General features: G+C 30.7%; 1 pseudogene; it reads right to left on the bottom strand.

Moving 5' to 3' along the window:
• Positions 1 to 18,694: 18,694 nt before the first annotated feature.
• On the bottom strand, positions 18,695 to 19,400 carry LOC149240773 (bax inhibitor 1-like; annotated as a pseudogene).
• Between the last annotated feature and the right edge of the window lie 4,323 nt (positions 19,401 to 23,723).

Genomic DNA, 23,723 nt, shown 5'->3' with positions numbered 1-23,723 from the left:
TTAACCCTTTTTTTAGCTTCAGAGGGAGTTGGCCTCAGAAATATATTTACTAGACAAGTGATAGCATCAGTGGTAGAGGGAGAAAATCTAGATTTCCATGGCATGATCTATTTTAGAAAGAATACCCAGTTAGGGTAATCGATGTAACCAATATGATTGATCAGGTGAAGGAAGCAAATAAATTTATGGTTGAGCAAATACATGTAGCTAAACATGTGTTGAAGTAATACCATGGTAGAATTGGTCATGGCTTCATCAGTTGTGGTTTGCAAGATATCTCAAACAAAGAAGTAAAACTATAGGATTTCACATTGAGCAAGGAGTGCTAAAGCAGAGAGAGCTTGTATATTGCTTCTATTTGGGCTCCATTATAGTTTTTGGATGAGCAGGAAGTGGGCATTTGTTGCACTTAGTGGCCAAGTATATTGTGGATTGATTGACAAGCTAAGAAGCAATATGGCTCCAATTTTTAGGATAATTTTCATCAGGTGAAGATGTGAGCTTGATGACATGTCGAGGTACATTAATATATAGTACCAATACAAGGTACATGAATATAGAAGTTAAGCTCAAGTATATCTCCACTGATGAGTAGAAAATTGGTATTATGATAAAGCCTCTATCCAAGGAAAATTTTTAATACTTTAGGGACAAGAGTGGACTTGTGGATATTACTCCTCTTGTTAAGAGGGAGTGTTAATGTGACAAAAATATGGATGGATATTATCCATATAGGAAGAATTGTCTGAGAGGCCCAGATAGCTCCCCATAGAGGTATGAGTGAGCTCCTTCTAGGGAAGAAACCCACATTACTCCCTATATAGGGTTGAGTGTGGGCTCTCAACATCAAGATCCATATTACTCCCTAGATAGGGTAGAGTATGGTGTTTCAACATCATGACCCAAACTACTCTCCAGTTAGGGTTGAGTAAGGTATGTGAGCATCAAGGCCATTGGTGCTCACCAATAGGGTTGAGTGAGTGCTTGCTAGTACTTTGTAGGAGGGTTTAGTTAGTATCTCAACATATTTTCCAAGTGATGAGGAATTTTTACTTGAGGACCATATTACTCTGAGAGAGTGTCCTTAGGACTTGTCTTTATACCATGTGTCAGAGAGACCAAATTATGGTGTCTAGTAGATGCTAATGATGTGTCATGGGTCATCTACTAACAAGCCTCTATGGTAAGTAGCGAATGGTGATTGATTAGATTTTGATGCTGATATTGATGATGATGATGATGATTATTGAATTGAGGCTTCTGTGATCCCTATCCAATTTTTGAGACAGGTTTTACTTAATGTTGACAGTTTATTTGAGATTCCAACTAGTGGATGTTGATGAGATGATATTGATGATGTTGGAGATGCTGACTAGTTAATGATATACCTTATGTTAGAGATTCTTAAAAGGTTTATGATGATTTTTTATAACATTTTCATAGAGATATTATTTCAAAACAAGAGAATCTACATAGTCATTTGAATACCTCCCTAGTGAAGAGGGAGTGTTGAATTTTGTAACTATGGTAAGTCTCATAATTTTTCTTTGGTCCTTGATGTATTTGTAAGCATGTTATTCTTGATTTAGTCAAAATAAAGTTGATATTACAAATGATATTCATGTGAGTTGTAAAAAGGCAAATTTTTTTTATAAAAAATGTTTTCACCCCCAAAAAGTTAAAGTCAACCTCCTCCTAGTCATGTCGGCCCCTCGAATGGTCAAAATGGATCATTTTAAAGACACACACATTCGACTCATTGAAACACTATATATTGAGGCATTCAACCTCTTCTCCAACAAGCATACAAATCCTCTTTGATATTTGTCACTAAGGCTAACGAGGAAGTGAAGAAGGAAATTCATCACTCTCTCTTTCTCCGTTGAAGAAATATCTATTGAAGGATATTAAGATCTCTCTCTACTGAAGGGAATTCATATCTCTCATTTTTTTTATATGGACTATTTTGAGGTATCAAGTAAAGTATGTTTAAGGTAAGAGAAATGCCTATTTTGGGGCTAGCGAAGGGTTATTTTGAGACAACGAAATCTAAGGCTAGAAGGTCAAACTTATGAAGCAATGTACCTTTTGGAAAATATGAATTATGTCTTTGTGATAATGGCCAAATCTATGTTGGGAAAAATCCTTTTGAAGATACCTAATATTTGTGGAATGACCCTTTCTATAAAATGAAGAAGGAAGAGTTTGATGAAAACCTAATCAGAGACTTCTTCTGGAATATTGACTTGACTAAGAGGATGGACGAGGTTTGACCTAGCTGTGTATTTAAATGTATATTTTTTGAATTTAATAATTCTCTATTTAAATGTATGTTTTTCATGTGGATGTCTCTTTATGATCCTACCACCTTAAATTCTATATGGTTGATGTATTCTATGTAATTTTCTTAATGATGAAATCATGGATAAGAATGTGTAAAATAATTAAATCATCAAAATAAATCATGAGTATAGAATGTTATTCAAAATAAAAAAAAGGTCAGCTCTAATATTTCATTTTAATGGTTTTTGGCCCCACTCAAATTATCTTTACCAATGGATCCATTCATCATGGAACAAAGGTTGCAAGGTTATCTTTTCTCCAAAGGTTTCCTCAATGTGGCCTTTTCTAAATAAGAAGGCTAACAAAAAGATTTATTAGAAGGGAACTAGTTTTAGGGCAATGCTGGTTTGTTTCTAACCCCTTGGTTTCTAGATTTCAACCCTTTTATAATAGTCATTACCAAGCTGCCAATATGGGTTTGGATTTCTAATTTTCCTACTCATTTGTGGCACTTATAAATCTTTCAAGACATTAGAAATACTCTGGGCCATTTCCTTACAATCGATTCTTCATATGGGCAGCTTGGCATATAGATCTATCATATAATATGTCTTGAAATTGATATCTAAAAAGGATTTCTAGAACAAATGAATTTTAAAAATGGTGTTTTTCACCAGAACTAGGCTTTGTATTATGAGAATATTTCTTTTCATTATCACTTCTGTCAATAAACATGTCATTTACATAATTCATTCCTTCTGTTCAAATCATGCTAGAAGTGGCACATGTGAAATTCCAAATCTAAAAGTTGGAAGCCCTGCACCTCACCTCCATGGGAGGAAGAAAATTATTCTTCTTTGTACAAGGATGATGAAGGATATGATGATGAAATGCATTCGTTGGATAAGATCCAAGCTTCTGATCCTCGAAAGTATTTTGAGGACCCTGGTATGAATAGCTCCTTTGGAAAGCATAGAAACATGGAATAATGCTTCTACAGGTACATTGAAGTGAGTTCATGAGTCGACTTATTTAGAATCTGACAAGGATTCTCCTTTATCATGTAAGGATAATCTTTCTATTTTCTTGACAAACTAGCATTTATAAGGTCGAGTCACCATTTTAAAAAAAGAATGGAAAGAAAGGTCGCTTCGAGGATTAACCCCAATTTGGATGATTCTCTTTTGCAAATGTTTCTTTTTCTCCTCTATGAATCAATTTATATTCTCAATCCCATACACATTTATGACATTCCTCTCATTATATGGCATAGTATGCTAGGAAAATGGAAAGAGTCATGATTGCATATGGTGTATTTTGATTCCGATTAATCCATATAATTCACCTTACAAAAAATAATATGGACATCGCAATATTTTAATTATGACTTTTAGATGTAGTGTGTCACCTCCATATTCAAAATAACACACACACACTTCATAATTGAATTAAAAAGATAATCTCTCTTTGGTATGCAAGAAAAAGAGTAATTAAAAGTAAAATAAACTCTTATTCTCTATATAGGTGGTTTGTGCATCATAGCATGAGGGAGAGGTGAAAATAAATTATTTATTATAATGCTTACCTTATGTTTTATATAGACACATACCAATGGATAATATATTTATCTTTGTATATATAATGCATTTATAGCTATTTTATTTAAATTTAATTTAATATAAAAAGGTAAATAGTATATTTAACTAGAGCAATCATATTATAGATTAAATGCTTGGTAAATGCCGATAGTTATCAATCTATATTAAGCATAAAGGCAATGATTTCATCACACATTTCAAGTTATATATATATATATATATATATATATATATATATAAAATATATAACTAAACTGTAAGTTTATTTAAAATTATTATTAACAATAAAAAAAATTAATACATAATTTAAATATATATTCATTTTAAGAAAACATGTAACAGATTCTTAACCATGGAGGTTTAGGCGCACTTTAACATGGATATTTTTAATATATAATTAATCATTGTTACAATACCATATGACAATACCATGGCTTATAAATACAACATGCCCAAAGAACCCTAACTTATTTCTTATGGCAGTTGTTAATATGACATTTTTTTTAATTAATCAATTTAATTAAAAGGGAAAGAATGTCATAACTACTTTGGAACATAATTAATTATGAATTATTTTATATAAATTATAATATAAATTAAAAGAATTTGATATTACATGGTTTACTATGTGCACAATAATAAAAAAAGTGTTAGGGATTTTTACTTTTATCCCTTAAATTTACAATAACCCAATTTCTACTGAAATTATTATTAATGAGACAATAAATTATATCTCTCACTTAGTGAAAAAACAAAACAAATAATAGTGGAGAACTTTTAAAGTCAATTATCTAATCATTTTGTTGATTTTGTCATGGTCTAAGGTTTTATTATTTTAATATTTTTCTTAAAAGATCAATTTTGTACTTAAATTTACTCTAATAACATTTCATTTTTTAACCTATGTGGACCATTTTTGCACACTATGTCATGATTATCTACCATGGCTCAACCATAATGGTTGTCCCATACTCAACCTTTTTCTAAATTATTCCTTGACAAACTAACCATTTAACCTTAAAAAATCTAACTGAATTAATCATGGATTACAACATAACCATAGTTCCCTTGACACGATATAGAAAATGCCATGTGCAAACACCATCATGCCCAAAATCATGTGCAAAAACCATGCACAAAACCATGGAAGGTCTTCGCACCATCTTTGGTTCCACTCCCCATCCTTCTGCTCACCCAAATATTATTGGGTTTGAATAATGTTGCACCTAACATAACATAACAAAACTTGGATTAGTTTTCAAAAGAATACAACACATAGCCAAAAAATTATATGGTTTATGAATTTTTTGTAATTTTCTTAATGATGAAATAATGAATAAGAATATGTAAAATAATTAAATCATCAAAAGAAAATATTAGTATAGAAGACTCTTCAAAATCAACAGAGTCACTCATAATCTATCATTTTAATGGTTTATGGCCCTACTCAATTGATCTTTACTAATGGATCCATTAATCATAGACTAAAGTTATCAAGGTTATCTTTTCTCCAATGTTTTATTCATTGCGGCCCTTGCTAAATAGGAAGACTACCCAAAGGTTTTATCGGAAGGGCCTAGTTTTAGGAAAATGCTAGTCTATTTATAAACCCTTGGTTTCTAGATTTCAACCCTTCTACAATAGCGATTACCAAGCTTCCGATATGGGTTCGAATTCCTAATTTTCGTGCTCATGTGTGGCACTTCTCTACCTTTCAAGGCATTGGAAATACCTTGGGTTTTTTCCTTACAATTGCCCCTTCTCATGGATAGCTTCGAATATAGACCTATGATAGAATATGTGTCAAAATTGATATCTTTAAAGGTTTCTAGACCAAATAAATTTAGAAAAAGTTATTTTCACTAGAACCAAGCCTTGCGCTGTAAGAATATTGTTTTCTTCTATCACTTCTATCAACAAACATTCCATCTACGTAATTCTTTCATTCTATTCAAATCTTTCCAGAGGCAGAATAACCAAAATTCCAAAGCTAAAAGTTGGAAGCCCTACACCTCACCTCCTAGGGAGGAAAAAAACTTCCTCTACTTCGGACAAGGATGATGAAGGATCTAATGACGGATTTCATTTGGTGGATAAGGTCCATCTTTTTGATTCTCCAAAGTCTTCTGAGGACCCTCATATGAACCATTCCTTTGGCTAGCACTGAAATAGGGAATGATACTTCTTTGAGTGGATTAAAGTGAGCTCATGAGTAAGAATCTTTGGACCAAGACAAGGATTATCATTTATAATGTAAGGATAATATTTAGATTTACTTGACAAACTAACTTTCAGAAGAGTGGGTCACAATTTCGAATTAGAAAGGAAAGAAAGGTCGCTTTGAGGCCTAACCCCAATTTATATGATTCTCTTTTGCAAATGTTTCTTTTGCTCCTCTATGACTTATTTGATATTCTCAATTCCACAAATATTTTCAATGCTCCTGTCAGTATATGGCACACTGTGCAAGGAAAAGTGAAAGAATCATGATTGTATACGATGTATTTTAGTTTTGATTAATCAATAGAATCTAGCTATCTCTCTCTCTCTCTCTCTCTCTCTATATATATATATATATATATATATATACTTTGTAACATTTTCTTTATGACTTAAAAATGTCAAGTTTCACCTCCATTTTCAAGATAACATAACCACACACAACATAATTGAATGTAAAATATAGTCTCTTTTTTTTTGGTATGTAGAGGCAAAGAGTATTTACAAGTAAAACAAACTCTTATTCCATACATAGGTAAGTTGTACATCATAGCATGAGGGAGAAGTGTAAATAAATGAATTATTCTAATGTTTACCTTATGTTTTATTACACCGTAAGGCATTTCTCTTTGAGAAGAACTCCCCTCACTGCCACTCTGCATTGGTTGATAACTATGGATTGAGTGTGAGATGATTGAAGAATGGTGTTCCATCACATTAATAATTAAGAAAAAAATTATAGTTAAAAAAAACTAACTAATAATTAGCATAAGAATAACTATTAGGGAAAAATTGAATACAACCCTTCCTCCTAACATGGATAGCCTCATAGGGTTTAGATCCAACAACTTATCTGGCGCATGGGAATTAAGGGTAGCTACTGTATTCTTCTCCTTGTCTCTCCAGCCATTTGCTCGATGTTGTTTGTAGGAAGGGTTCTGTGTCAATCTCGTTGCAAGAGGAGGGTTTCTGCCTATTTTCAACTGTCAGTAAGTGACATACCGATTACCTTCTTGTTTTGGCAATTCAATTGTAAACTTTCATGAAACCCTGAGTAATTTTTCGTTGGAAATTACTAGAAAAACACCATGGAAGAAGAGCAGAACTATCGACTCGGGTTGCAAAGGTCAGATTGCTTCTTAGGTATGAATGAAAGGTTTCACTACATGATGAGCTAGGTTAGCTTCCTCGACATAAAACTTCCCAAATGGTTTTCTTTTGCAACTTGAATATCTCCTTCTTAACTGTAATTTTTGGTTTTACGAGAGGGCTTTTCCTTCTTTTTCAATGGTTTTATTTCCTCCTTGTCAGGTGTAGGAATTCATGAAGGTGAGGGTTTCCATATCTCTTAGCGGTAAATGCCTAACTGGTGGAAGATTTTGATGGTTCGACATGCCCTTCTTACATAATCCTCTTCTCTTCCAGGTTTTCTATGAAATTTCCTCTACCATTAAATCGAGTTTACCTTAGGGGGTTTAGATGGTTTCTTACACCGACCATAAATTGGCTTGAGAACTGAGGGTTTCCCCTCTAGTATAATCTTAGTTTTTATTTTTCGTTTAAGGAAGGACCTCCTTAGGGCATAAAGATGGGGTTTTGTGTATATTTTGAAAATGTATACATATGTAGTTTTCGTTACGCTAAATTGTCTTTGATCCTCAATGATTGTATGTCATTGTAACTATGAGATCTCTATTGTTGATCTATTTAATATGGTTCAAATTGCACACATTTTTCGTTTAAATTAACAGTGATAAGTGTTCTCACTCAACATGGATGGTGATAGACAAATTAGATGTTTAAATTAACAATGATAACAATTATCACTCAACATGGATGGTGATAGACAAGTTAGATGTTTAAATTAACAACGATAATTATCGTGGAGTGTTATCTATTAATATGGATTAAGTTATCATTAGTATGTGAGTGAAATTTTGTAATTGAAAATCACACGATTTTCATTTTGGTTTTACATTCGAGCCATATTCATGGCTTCATCATATCACAATGTTGTTTTCAAATTTTTACAGTTGAGGATTATACATAGCAATAAATGCCTTTAATTTCTCCCAATATGATTAGTTTAAACCCCTCTAGACATGTAAAAAAATGGGTACTTCAACAAATAAATATAATGTTATGTTTGATCCCTAAAATTAAGAAATTCAAAAGTAAATTCTAGTCCCAAGGAGATGCATTTCTGTTTGGTTTCCTTTATTTTACAAGAAACAACTTGTGAATTTTACATATCCTACATACGCAATGCCTTTTCAAAAGAAAAATCAATTGTAGGAACGAATTTCTAACATGAAACTAACTCCACATGTAACCCAACTTTAACAGTTGTAGCCATTTGCACTACCACAATGTGGCTAATGAATGATGATTCTAGCCTTCATTACTGTCTGTGTCTGTATATCTTTTTCTATCAGTGTGAAAAATAGTTTTGGGCCAATGTGTGTGCATGTTTTTGGAGCTATCCAATTACAATGTTGTATGTTCCTTTGACAAATGTTGGCAACATGCAACCTGAATTTGGATGAAACTCCCTACACAAACTATGGCATACTCGGAATAATCCAAGATTTTATCATCAAGGATATGTAAGCCTTTCATAGACCATTTGCAGAAGTTTTAGATATAGTGTATGATATATCACCTTGACAGAAAAATCTATGCTCTTAAACTTATAGATCAAAATGTGAGAAAACTACTTGAATTTGAAGCAAGTCATCATTTCTTCAATAGCATTTTGGCCTCTATTTGTTAACACACAATCTAAACATCCATGTTCAACAAACAACTTCTTCGCTCATGTTTCTTCTAGTTCATTATTTTTAAATAAAAATAAATATCCCATACAATCTCTTTAACATTTAGAAATAGTAAAAATCGTCAAACCTCACATATTGGGAGACACTTCTGCTGCTTACAAGAATTAATTCTTTGTTTGTTTACCATTTGCTTCACATTGGATTCTATTGAGTAGTTCTCATGAGATAAGTGAAACTAATTTTTTTCAGCTAAATCTATTCTTGTTCTTGTTCCCACAAGTTACTCGTTTTGAAAGTTATTCTATGAAAACATAGATCTACTATGTGATTTAGTATATATATGTACTTGGGTCGTGATAGAATAATGACCGCGAAATACATGGTATAAAACTTACATGATATTCTGAGATAAATTAACCATGGATCAAATAAATTATACAAGAAAATGAAGATTTTTCTAATATCAATTGGGTGTTGATGGAAATGACCATTTTTTCTGGTGCTTGAAAAGTTGAATTTTAAGTTGTTTAATCTGTAAAATGTAGGTGCTCAAGAGTTTTTCACGGTGCTGAACTATTTATTCACTCAAAAATGTTTTTTGAAAAATAAAAAATCATATTCTTGCTTGAAATTGTATGATCAAATTCTAATGCAAAAAAATATCGATTGAAAATCATATTTACGTCACTAATGAACTTGAATTTTTGACTTTGGTACGATAACTTGATTTGTTTTTCAGAGTTACCAAAGCTAGGTCAAGGTTCACTTCAGTGGTTTTACGGTTGCTTTAAATGGAAAAAAGCGATGTGGTTCATGCGAATAGATATTTTTCCTATCCTAGATTATAGAATCTTTTTGAAAATAGAAAATAATAAATTTGGTGTCTTTCCTGTGAGGTGAAGAAAAACAAATCCTCTTCCAAATTACTTTTTTTGACAAGGAATTGTCGATTTTGCTTTCGATGGAAATGGAATAGTGACCATCTTTAAAATCGATTTAATATATGATGTTTTCAATATTAAAGAAATGGCCATAGATTTGTAAATATACCCTGCGCACATGAAAGATCAATTGGAAATATCCTTGTACACGCTAAAATAGTTTTGCATTAAATCAATGGATCTCATAAATAATTTGTAAATATCTTTTGTTTGGGTTGATGCATTGGATTGAGCAAATAAATTGATCTTTGCAAAAACAAATATAGACTGTTTGGAATTAGAGAGAGACTTTCACATCATAATAATATATTTAATAATAAATGACAAGATGGATTAGATCGTGACTAAATAGACTATACCATTTTTAAATTTTGAAGGAAGTTTTAAAATGAAAATGTCATATTAAAATTATGATGTTTCTTAAAGTCAATTTAGTGTATGTTGTTTTAATGGTAAAGAAAGCACAATTGATCCATATATATTCCCCATGCGCACTGAAACACACTGAAATATTTTTTACTTAGAGAGCAGTGGTCATGGAGTGAATAGCTATTGATTGAACATCTATTCTTCATTTAGTGGAGTTTTTTTATTTATTAACTAATTGATTATTTATCTTAAAGGATATATGTCAAATTCACATTGAGCTGCAAGGATAGAATCATACATTACTTTCTTATTTCATATTGACTTGTAGAATGCATTTCAGCTTGATTAAGTGTATTTTGTGTGTGTGCATATATATATATATATATATATATATATATATATATATATATATATATATATATAGATAGATAGATAGATAGATAGTAGACAATGTTTTCTTATTAACTGATTAATATTTTTTATTTTTTATTTTAAAGACACATGTCAATTCCACACTAAGCACAATAAGAATCACATATCACATTCCCACTGGATTTTATAATTCATTTCTAGACATAACTAGTAATTGGGTGTAGATTATATGAAATTGAAACTAATCTCAAAAAATTAAAGTTAATTACTAAAAAAAATGAACAAATAATCTTAAATATGGAGAAATTGGGAATGGGGAAACAAACTTATGAAAGAAAGTAAATTTGTTGAAAAAGAAAATGAATGAATTCCATAGGTCCAATTAATGGATACAATTTATTAATGACAACGATACAAATTATTTTATGTGCATAAATAAATTCTTCACATGGTAGTATTATGCCTCTAGGTAGTGATATTTAGTGTGTAAGCTAGTTGTATAGCTCCAAAACAAAAATTAAACGATGAGAAAAAGATGTATGACTAATTTTTAGTGGTAATAAAACTAAATTGGTTGAGAAAGACAATTGGACATGTTGCACAGTCACCAATTCCATTGAGAAATGTATAATTACACCCTTATCATGAATGTACAACCACTAATTCAAGGAGGAAGGCCAACTTTCACATTTTACGATTTCAATTTGTTGATAAAAGAATAATGTATGGATTGCATTGTGTGGTCATTAGTCATTGAAAAACTAGCCTAACGTCTGCTATGCGACATTGACAAGTTTACGTGGCTAAGGCCAGTGGTCGTTGTGTGGCTGAACATGGAAAAGTTTATGTAACTAAGGCCAAATTGATGTGATGGACTCATGATGAGGCTATGTCACTAATCGATAAGGGTATAATTTGAGTAATTAAAGGTAACATTGGTAATTTTATGCAAATTAAATGTCATTATGATTAATTTTGATTTAATTATATTCAAATTAATGTTATTATGATTAATTTTTATTTAATTATGTTTAAACTAGTAGTTGCAATAGATGTTGCAAAGGAAAAGTCATAAGGAGAAAAAAAATGGAGAAAGAGCATATATGAACACAAATGTAATATGTTTAAATTTGAGTGAGAGTTTAAAGCGAACTCCTTTTTTACTATCCTATTGATTTGAGTTACAATATGTCAATTGAGGGAATGATCAACAGATTCAACATTGTACTTGCATCCCATCAATGTGTTTTTACTTCACCTAATATCGTCTTTTGTATATCGTGTACATCCTCTTCCTTGAATACTCCTAATAACTACTATCACTTTCTCTTTGACGAATTTTCATACAAATGTACCAATTCAAATAACTAGGATGTCACAATGATATCATCGACTACCACTTGTTTTTTTTGTCTACAATTCTCTTCAAGAGGTTTTGAGAATAACCAATAAACCATAGTGACAACAACTTGTTTTGGCTTTCGATATTTCCTTCACCAACTTCAAGATTTCCAACTCACTTAGCCTCACACTTTAACAATCAACATAGACAGTGATATTCTATTTTCTCCTCTAGTGTACATTGTAGTGTTGTATCACAACTTGTATCTATTGTATATTCACAAATTGTACCTATTGTATATCCTATTTCTAGCTCTAAATGTGTAAATGTGTGTGTGATTGAACATTACCAACAAATTCCTTAAAACTACTCTTTTAATGTTTTAATCTGCATTTCTCTTTGCTTTAATTCTTATGCATTAGATTTGTTACCCTATTTTATTTAACCATTGTTTGGTTTACCTTAGTCTAATAATATCACATAGATAATGAGTGTGGTATCTAAGAACATCAATTTGGGAAGGCCGTACCTGCGAGGAGAATATGGTGAGTATGGAGGCTGTTTGGTTGTTAAAGACTTTGGCAAAAACTGGTTAAACAAAACCAACTATTAATAGAGGATTAAATTAGGCATAGGAATATACCTACTACAAATTATTCTTTTATATAAAGAGATTTAGTTCATCTAAAGGGCTTTGGTTTTGGTTTATACCCTTTTAGTGAACTAGCTAGCTCAGAAATTTGGAAATATATTGTTGGTGAATATAGGTGTGGATCCTTGATCCATATTTAGAATTTCTTATAATTTAACTTAAATATATATTGGAACTTTTCTCTATTTATAGCTATATGTACATTTTATTAATTAAAATTGTGTATATCTTTTTTAATTTAGTTATAAAAAATCATTAAAGACAATTTCAAGTACCAAACTCTTTATCTTTTACACTATGATTGTCACTCTATTGAGAGCTTCAAGTAAAGCCTCAGAGGAATTTCAAATAAAATGTTCAAATAAAGTGTAGGTTTGGGAGGTGACAAAGAGGAACATAAAAACATAGGACAAGTGCATATAAATTGTAGAGTCAAGAAATTCTAATTGCGACCTTTGCCCTTCTAGAGTTATACCAATCGATGTAATACCATGTAAAACTAAATCAATTGAGCAATCCTTACAATACCATCCAGTGCCAAAGCTTTATAGAGTTGTAGTCATGCATGTACATGCACCAAATCACTTTGAAAGACTAAGAACATATATTCAAAATCATACATCATTAGCTTGTGATAGATGAACACAATCTTGGACTATGCTAGCTCCGCCCATAAGTCTTGACCCTGCAACATTCAAAAGCCCATTCCTCCACACTTGTATGTCTATCATTTTAAACTTCTAAACATTATTGTTGTTACATATATTTTGTTACTACAAATTCTTCTTGTGTGAGGTGCATTATTATATTTCCTAATTTTTTTTAGGAGAAAGGAGAGTATGAATGTATAATGAAAATATAAATATTTTGATCATATAGATTAAGTTTGTCAAATAATAGTATCATTAAATTCCATTCACTTAAAATTTATTGTTTAAAACACACACACACATATATAAGTTGTAAAGTTATAACTAAGTAAAGCATTAAATTGGTGTTTGAGAATCCCAATTCTTTGTTTAGTGGATAAAGAATCACTTTTAATATTTTTTTATATTCATTCTCTCTCTCCACATATTTGTGAGGAATTTAGGAATGGAAATGAAACATTTCTAATTGACTTGAGAATAATTTTGGGAACTTCAAAGTTTTTGAGAGCTTCAATTCCAAGGAATGAAAGTTTGATACCCACTATACATAAATACTATTTTTTAATATTATTAAATTAAGATGTAAATATTTTTATTCACTTATTATAAACATTTACTTTATTCTAACATTATTATTATATTTATTTAAAATATCACTGTAAAACAATCATTAAAATAAATATAGTTCTTATTTTAAAATGATTTAAGTTAAAAAAATTAAGCTTCACGAATACACAATTTTTAATGTATCTATCTATATATATATATATATATAAACTAATTTAATACATTTTCGGTTCTTCTTATAATTTATTAGTTTTATGTTTTTTATTTTTATATAACTTAATGCACTCATATTTTGTTTTGTTATTTTTTTAAACTTAATTTCATTTAATTTGTCTAAATAATTAATTATTAAAAAGTAAATTATATTACATTACAATATATTTACCATATTAAAATAGATGTATTTAAATTTTATTTTAAAATTTAAAATACTAATAATAAAAAATTAATTTAAAACATCTCCCACAATTTACATTTTCATGACGTTTAAAAACTTTGTTGAAAGGGTCAATGACATTTCAAAGATTTACATTTTGATAATAGTTCAATTTAGTCAAATTCATTATAGACATTCACATTTCAACCAACTTTCAAATCTTTAACGTTTTAACGTTCAAATATTTAACGATCACTTCTTCATTAAATGAAATGAATTTGTGAGTTCTTTGTTTTATAATTGTTCATTTTTTATATATATTAAACCTCTTTGTTTTCAAGCAATTCATAATTTTTTGAGGGTGTGTTTCATTGTTTTATAATCATTCTCTCTTTTATAAATGTTGACCATAGAGATTCATAATTCCTCCATGACACCCAACAAATGATTAAACACGATGAACACCATGGTAACACAAATACTCCATTGTTTGTTTGTTAGCAAATTTGGATAATACATATCGTATTGTAAAGAATTGTTATTCATTACTCATTTTGTTTATTTTTTTTCATTTCAGATAAAACCGAACAAGAGCCTTCATAGATCAAAGAGCATAGGTCAAAGAGGTGGGCACTACTAAGACCAAGCAAAAATATTCCTAATCTTCCTAGCGATGTCATTACAGAGTGCTTGCTCAAAGTTCCATATAAATCACACTAAACCTCAAAATTGTGTGCAAAAAATGTAAATATATAGTAAGTAGTCTAGGGTTTTATAACAACTGGATCACCTTTGTATGATTCAGTATTTCAAGCTTCGACTACATTTAAAAGTTCCTTCTACATGTCTACTGACGCTCGGACACTAACACTAATATCATTTCATTTTTATTAACATATGTTCTAGGAGATGCAAATAACTTTATATTTTTCTCAACTCTGTAAATTTCTGAAGCACCAACAAAGATCGAAGATGTGAGTTTCATCCACATAAATATACTAATACTCGAGCACAATAATCTTGCCAAGAATAGGTACTCTCAACTCCTCGTTGTGATTTCAGCTGCGGAAAGGAAAGCGAAGGACAAATAGGTCTCGGCAAATGCACTATCCATTATAGTGCAATTATTTTTCAAATGATATAAACTATCTCAACTAGATCCATCCCATTCATTCAAAATAAACCCCTATCATTCACCATTGGAGAATATTTGCATTAAAAAATCAACAAAATGGCCTACATAATCAAAGAATTAAAAAACTTGCCTCATTGCTCGAGTAAGTAGGAATGGGTAAGAGCCAGATTACAAAATCGATGCAAGCTCCATGAGGAGCCTGACAATATTCAATAGAAGATGTAATCCATAACTCAAGTTACGAGGGGAAAACTAAGCTACAAATAAACCCTTTTTAGATGGCTCTGCATGACAAGGATAATCTTTTTCATGTTCTCAAAACATTGTAATCCCATGAAGAATGAGTCATACCTTGGTTAAGAAATACTTTGCCATAATAATAATCATATGAATCCATTTAAATGCTTGGAATACAATAGAAACAAATCGAATACATAGAACTCAGAAACCTAAAGAAAGAGAAAGAGAAATGATTGCAAGAACTATGAATTGAAGATGATTATTGGTGTCATGAGTGGATACAACCTTTCAATAGATCCACACAATCAATTACGATGAAACAAGAACAACAATTAACAATTATTTTTCTTAATGTTTTCATGTTTATGTTTGATAATGATTAAATGGTTTAATCTAAAGGCAGACCATTGTTCAATTGTCTAACAATGAATCTGACTGTGAAAAATGGTGCAGAGTGGAATTCAGGGGAGTTCTTTCCACATGATGATCAAGAAGAAATATGGAGAAATTGTACTAAAACAACCTCTGACTTTGAAGGTTGAAAATTACGATCTATTTCTTTATTTATGAGGAATTCATGTTGGCATAATGAGACAAGGTATTTAACTTCAACACATTTGTATGGCTCAAGGAAGTAGTATTGTAGTAATATTTCATTGTAACATGTTCTTGCCTTTTGTTGATATTTCTGTGTTTCAACAGTTGTTAAAGAATCATTAATTAGTGCTCTATGCTATTTCCTTATGACGTTTCCTTTGCAAAATCTGGTGCAATTGCTAGAATAGACACATACCAATGGATAATATATATCTCTTTGTAAATATAATTCTTAGAAAATACCTTTTATATCAATAGGATAATTATAGCTATTTTATTTAAATTTAATTTAATATAAAATATATATAAAAAAAGTAAATATAATATTTAATTAGAGCAACTATATTATATATTGAATGTTTGGTAAATGCCCATAGCTATCAATCTATAATAAGCATCAAAATTATGACTCCATCTCACATTTCAAGTTATTATAATTACTCAAATATTAAGAATTAACTAAATTATAACTTTATTTAAATTTATTATTAATGAAAAAAATAATTAATACATAAGTTAAACATATATACATTTAAAAAAGACATGTAACAAGATTTCGAACCATGGATATTTATCCCCACTTTATCATGGAGATTCTTAATATGTAAGTGGACTTTGTTATAATACCAAACACCAATACCATGGATTATAAATACCACATGCCCAAAGAACCATAACTCATTTCATATGGGACTCGTTCATATGACATTTTATTTTTAATTAATCAATTTAATTAAAAGGGAAAAATGTCATAACTACATTGAAAATTAATCTAAATATTTGATTTTTATATACTATTAATAATGTTCTAGAGTATTTTATGAAAATTGACAACTAACATCCACCTAATAATTATTAATAATTAAATTAAAATTCTGAAAGCCCTATTCCGATCGACATAATTAATTATGAATTATTTTAAATAAATTATGATATAAATTGAAATAATTTGGCATTACCTAGTTTACTATGTGCACAATAATCCAAAAAAATTGTTTATTGATTTTTACTCTTATCCTTCAACTTTACAAAAAGCCAATTCCTATTGAGATTATTACTAATGAGACAATATAAATTATACCTCTCACTATGAACAAAACAAACAAGTAAGGGCCTTTTTAAAGTCAATTATCTAATGTTTTTGTTAATGTTATATATCAATTTATAATACATCTATTTGCAACAAATGGATCATTAGGACAATTTTTAAATAATAGGTGATATTAGATTTTGTCATCGTTTAAGGTTTTACTATTTTAATATTTTTCCTTAAAAGATCAATTTTGAACTCAAATTTACTGTAATAGCATTTATTTTTTTAGGCTATGTGGACCATTATTCTCCACTCAATTATCTACCATGGTTCAATAATGATGGTTTTCCCATTACTTAAAATCATTTTCTAAATTATTCTTGGACCAACTAACCATTTAACCCTGAAAACTCTAACATAGAAGCCCTGTAGATTCAAACTAAATTTTGGTTCCCTGAATTAATAATATCCAACCTCCTTAACCCAACACTAATCCTCAACAAACTAACTCCATAAATATTTACATAGTACCCTTGACTTAAATCCACCTTACCACTAAAACTCTAATAAAAACCTATCATTATAGGCTCTAAAAAAACTAACATCTTAACCTTAAAACCAGTGACCTTATAGCAACCCCGACATACTTCCCTTTAACCATTGGACCATCAAGCTCCTTTAATCCATAAATTAGGATTAAGACATCAATAATTAACTAACAACCCCTTAAGCCCAAAATGTCCAATAAAATGATCCCTCACCTCACTAGTGCCTCTAACTGAGATCTAGGCCCAGTACACACCCCATTATGAAGTACCTTATAATCATTAGAGTGCCCACTCCCATTATCTTCCTAAGATCAAACCCATAAATTATAATCCATGCCTCTAGCTTGGAAACCTTACAAACTAAGAATCCCTAATCCACTAGCCCATTGACCCTTAATTAGGGAACTCTCTAATCCTTAATTCCTTCATGTTTAAAATTATAACATACTAATTCTTAACTTTTATACAAATTCATCATCCTAGGAAAAAAAAAAAACTAACCCAATAATACATGAAATGCACACCCACTACTGCTATAAAATATTTAATAAATATATAATTGGAACCCGTTAACAAAAAAACCATAACGCCCTTACCATACACTAACCATTAAGAAAACCACTCTTTATTTCTGAATCCAATACCATTAAGATATAAAATCTCAACGACAGAACAATTCCAATTAAACTTAATTTACTTCTATTCACTACTCTTTTTGTTTATTTTTTTCATTTCAGGTAAAACCGAACAAGAGCCTACATAGGTCAAAGAGGTTGGAATTGCTGAGACCAAACAAAACTATTCCTAATCTTCCTAGTGATGTCATTACATAGTTCTTGCTCAGAGTTCCACATAAATCACACGAAACCTCAAATTTGTGTTCAAAAAATGTAAAGATATAGTAAGTAGTCAAGGGTTTTATAATAACTGGATGACCTCTAGAATGAGTGACCACTTGATCTATATGATTCAGTATTTCAGGCTTTAACTAAGTTTAAAATTTCCTTATGCATTTATACAGATGCTCATACACTAACACTAATATCATTTCATTTTTATTAATATACATTCTAGCAGATGTGAATAAATTTAATTTTTTCTCAACTGTGTAAATTGCTGAAGAACCACCGAAGATCGAAGATGTGAGTTGCAACCACATCAATATACTAATACTCGAGCCCAATAATCCTCCCGGAAATAGGTACTCTCGACTTTTGGTTGTGATTGTAGTTGTAGAAAGGAAAGCGAAGGCCACAAAGGTCTTGACAAATGGACTCACCATTATAGTGAATTTTTTTTTGAAATGAAACAAATTATCTCAACGAGATCCATCCCATTAATTAGGAGGAAACCCCTATCATTCACCATTGGAGAAGCTTTGCATTAAAAAAATAACCTACATAATCAAAGAATTATAGATCTTGCCTCATTGCTCGAGTAAGTAGGAATGGATAAGAGTCAGATTACAAAACTGATGTGAGTCCGATGAGGAGCCCACTAATATTCAATAGAAGATGTAAATAAACCTCGATAGTTGATGTTATGAGGGCACAACTAAGCTATAAATAAACCCCTTCCAGATGACTCTGCACAACAATGATACTCTTTTTCATGTTCTTCAAAACATTGTAATCCCATGAAGAATGACCAAAACCTTGGTTAGGAAATCCTTTGCCAAAATAATAATTGTATGAATCCATTTAAATGCTTGGAGTACAATAGAAACAAATCAAATACATAGAAATAAAAAACTATTGCAAGAACTATGAATTGAAGATGATTCTTGGTGTTATGAGCAGATACAACCTTTCAATAGATCCACGCAATCAATTATAGTGAAACAAGAACAACAATTATCAATTATCTTTCTGAATGTTTTCATGTTTATGTTTAATAATAATTAACTGTTTTCTTAATGGTTTAATCTAAGGGAAAACCATTGTTCAATCGTCTAACAATGAATCTGACTGTGAACAATGGTGTAGAGCAGAATTCAGGGGAGTTCTTCCCAGAGGGTGTTCAGGAAGAAATATGGAGAAAGTGTACTAAAACGAACTCTCATTTTGAAGGTAGAAAATTATGATCTATTTCTTTATTTAGGAGGCATTCATGTTGGCATAATAAGACAAGGTATTTAACTTCAACACATTTGTATGGCTCAAGGAAGTAGTATTGTAGTAAGATTTCATTGTGACATGTCCTTGCCTTTTGTTGATATTTTTGTCTTTCAAGAGTTGTCAAAATCATTAATTAGTGCTATATGCTATTGCCTTACAACGTTTCCTTTGCAACATCTAGTGCAATTTCTAGTATAGACACATATCAATGGATGATATATATCTCTTTGTAAATATATTTCTTAGAAAATACCTTTCATATCAATAGTATATTTATAACTATTTTATTTAAATCTAATTTAATATAAAAAAATATAAAAAAAGGTAAATATAATTTTTAATTAGATGAACTATATTATAGACTAAATGTTTGGTAAATGCCCATAGGAATCAATCTATAATAAGCATCAAAATTATGACTTCATCTCATATTTCAAGATATTAAAATTACACAAATATTAAGAATTAACTAAATTATAACTTTATTTAAATTTATTATTAATGATAAAAATAATTAATACATAAGTTAAACATATATACATTTAAAAAAGACATGTAACAAGATTCCGAACCATGGAGATTTATTCCCACCTTATCATGGAGATTCTTAATATATAAGTGGGCTTTGTTACAATACCATACACCAATACCATGGATTATCAATACCACATGCCCAAAGAACCATAACTCATTTCATATGGCACATTCATATGACCTTTTTTTTTTTAAATTAATCCATTTAATTAAAAGGGAAAAAATGTCATAACTACATTGAAAAATAATCTAAGTATTTGATTTTTATATACTATTAATAATATTCTAGAATATTTTACGAAATTAAATCCCTAACATCCACCTAGTAATTATTAATAATTAAATTAAAATTCTTAAAGCCCTACATAATTAATTATGAATTATTTTAAATAAATTATAATATAAATGGAAATAATTTGGCATTACCTGGTTTACTATGTGCACAATAATCGAAAAAAAATTGCTATGGATTTTTACTTTTATCCTTTAACTTTACAAAAACCCAATTTCTATTGAAATTATTATTAATGAGACAATATAAATTGTACAGGTCTCACTATGAACAAAACAAACAAATAATGGTAGAGGGCTTTTTTTAAGAAAATTATCTTTCTATATATCAATTTATAATACATCTATTTTCAACAAATGGACCATGAGGACAAGTTTTAAATAGTAGGTGATATTATATTTTGTCATGGTCTAAGGTTTTATTATTTTATTATTTTTCCTTAAAATATCAATTTTGAACTCAAATTCACTGTAATAGTATTTATTTTTTTAGCCTATGTGGACCATTGTTGTCCACTATGTCCCAATTATCTACCATGGTTCACTAATGATGGTTTTCCCATTACTTAAAATCACTTTCTAAATTATTCTTGGACCAACTAACCATTTAACCCTGAAAACTCTAACATATAAGCCTTGTAGATTCAAACTAAATTTTGATGCCCCTAATTAATAATATCCAACCTCCTTAACCCAACACTAAACCTCAACCAACTAACTCCATAACCATTTACATAGTACCCTTGAATTAACTCCACCTCACCACTAATACTAATAAACACCTATCATTATAGGCTCTAAAAAAACTAAGATCTTAACCTTAAAACCAATGACCTTATATCAACCCCTGGCATACTTCCCTTTAACCATTGGACCATCCAGTTCCTTTAACCAAAAAATTAGGATTAAGACATAAATCATTAACTAAGAACCCCTTAAGCCCAAAACCTCCAATAAAATGATCCATCACCTCACTACTACCTCTAATTGAGATCTAGGTCGAGTACACACCCCATTATGAAGTACCCTTTAACCATTAAAGTTGTCATTCCCATTATCTCCCTAAGATCCAACCCATAAACTATAATCCATGCCTCTAATTTGAAACATTTCTAACTAAGAATCCCTAATGTACCCCATTATGAAGTACCTTGTAACCATTAAAGTTCCCATTCGCATTACCTCCCTAAGATCCAACCCATAAACTATAATCCATGCCTCTAACTTGAAACATTTGTAACTAAGAATCCCTAATCCCTTAGGGCATTGACCCTTAATTAGGAAACTCTCTAACCCTTAGTTCCTTTGGGTTTAAATTTATAGGATATTAATTTCTTAACATTTATACAAATTCGTCATCGTAAAAAAACAAAAAAAAACCTAATAATACATGAAATGCACACCTACTGCTACTATAAAATATTTAATAAATATATAATTGGAATCCCTCAACCAAAAAATCAGAACCCCTTACCATACACTAACCATTAGGCAAACCACCCATCATTCCCTAATCCACTACCATTTGTTAAGCTCCATTAATTTAACACAAAAGCTAGCTTGATTTATGGAGTTGCAGCTTTTCTTAACTTATGGAAACCAACTGCAGTAGTTTCCTTAAGTTAAGAAAATCAACTGCAATTACTAAATTAATAATTGGGAGCTACTAAAGTGGTCCATTACTTTGATCTCATCTCTACCTTGATTTGTGGTTTTTCTAACACATAGCATTTAGAAGCTTGATGGAAGCTTAGCTATATGTTCATCTGTTTGGTCCCCAAGCTCCTATCTCAACCCCCTTCAGTTCTACACCATCTAGCTGAGATAGCAGAGCTCGGAAGTGCCTTCAGAATTTTGTGTTCTTTTGCTTGGACAGAAGCTGGAGTGCTGAAGGAGAAGCTTGTGGACTGTGGCCTGCATCAATACATCACCGATGGCTGGAGGTAACTCGTATCCCTGGGCAATAAGGTTTAATGATTCTTTGAGTTTATTCCGCATGCAGAATCATTGTTAAAATTGTAGAATGTCTAACAGTTGGTATCGGAGCAAAGTTTTACCTCTGTCTTGGTGTGAGATTTACTTATAAATAATGGCTTCAAGAGTACCCTGTTTTGCTTCACATTTTTCGGTTCGTAATTTCGTTTCTAGATCGAAATTTCGACAGGGCTTGCTATATTTTCATTTTCTCGATTTTATTGGCGGCGGCCATTAGTGTATTATATGGATGGGTTTTTCATATAATTTTGATTTTGTCCCCTTCTCTGGATAATCAATGTCGGAATTTATTGGTGGCTTTCGTATCGTTATTGTCCATGGGGTTATAAGGGTTGTTTTCCGAGTCTGTTTGTTCGTGGCCATGGAGATTGTAGAGAATTATGCTTCATCCATGGAAGAAGATACCCCAAGTCTGTTAGACCGTCTGGACTCGGGCTTGGCAGGCCGAATATTCAGTTACCTGGATGAGCCTATGGATCTTGCTCGCCTTACTGCAGTTTCCCGTTCCTGCCACCGATTTGGTTAGTAATCTAGATTTATCTCCGCTTCTATTGGTTTCCAGCCAATATCACATGGTCGTCTCCATGCTGGGCTAGTTTTCATTCGAACCCTCTGGGGTTTTCTGAGGTTTGCAAGGCGATCGTTTTTTATAATCACAAAATTACTCTTCTTCTATTTTGTTCCAGATCAGTTGCATGCTATTTATATTCGAATCATTGGTTTTATATAAATCGCTTACTTTCTCGCAAATTTTTTAATAGGAATTTTGTCAAACTTTCAACATGAATTGTGGTGATTGAAATGTGCTCGAGGGTTTTGATATAAAGCAATTTAAAGTTTAAAAATAAATAAATTGATAACAAATAGAAAATTTGAGGGTGATTTCTTGCTTGATTCGATTTATGGAACTTGGTTTTATTAAATATTGAAAATGTCCTGCAATGTGATTAGCAGAATACCTGAAAGAGAGTTTACAAATAATCCATTATTGTTTTGTTGCCTAATACAATAAGGAATTATGGTCTAGCCTACATAAGTCCCTTTATGGTAATTTCTTGTATGAGCTATACATGGGTATAGCTTGGC

Source organism: Pinus tabuliformis, chromosome 8, assembly GCF_031772625.1.
Source record: "Pinus tabuliformis cultivar Carrire ecotype Pingquan chromosome 8, CPIR1, whole genome shotgun sequence".
NCBI classification, from domain to species: domain Eukaryota; kingdom Viridiplantae; phylum Streptophyta; class Pinopsida; order Pinales; family Pinaceae; genus Pinus; species Pinus tabuliformis.
The sequence above is the reverse complement of the archived record's forward strand: the minus strand, read 5'-3'. Positions and strand labels throughout refer to the sequence as shown.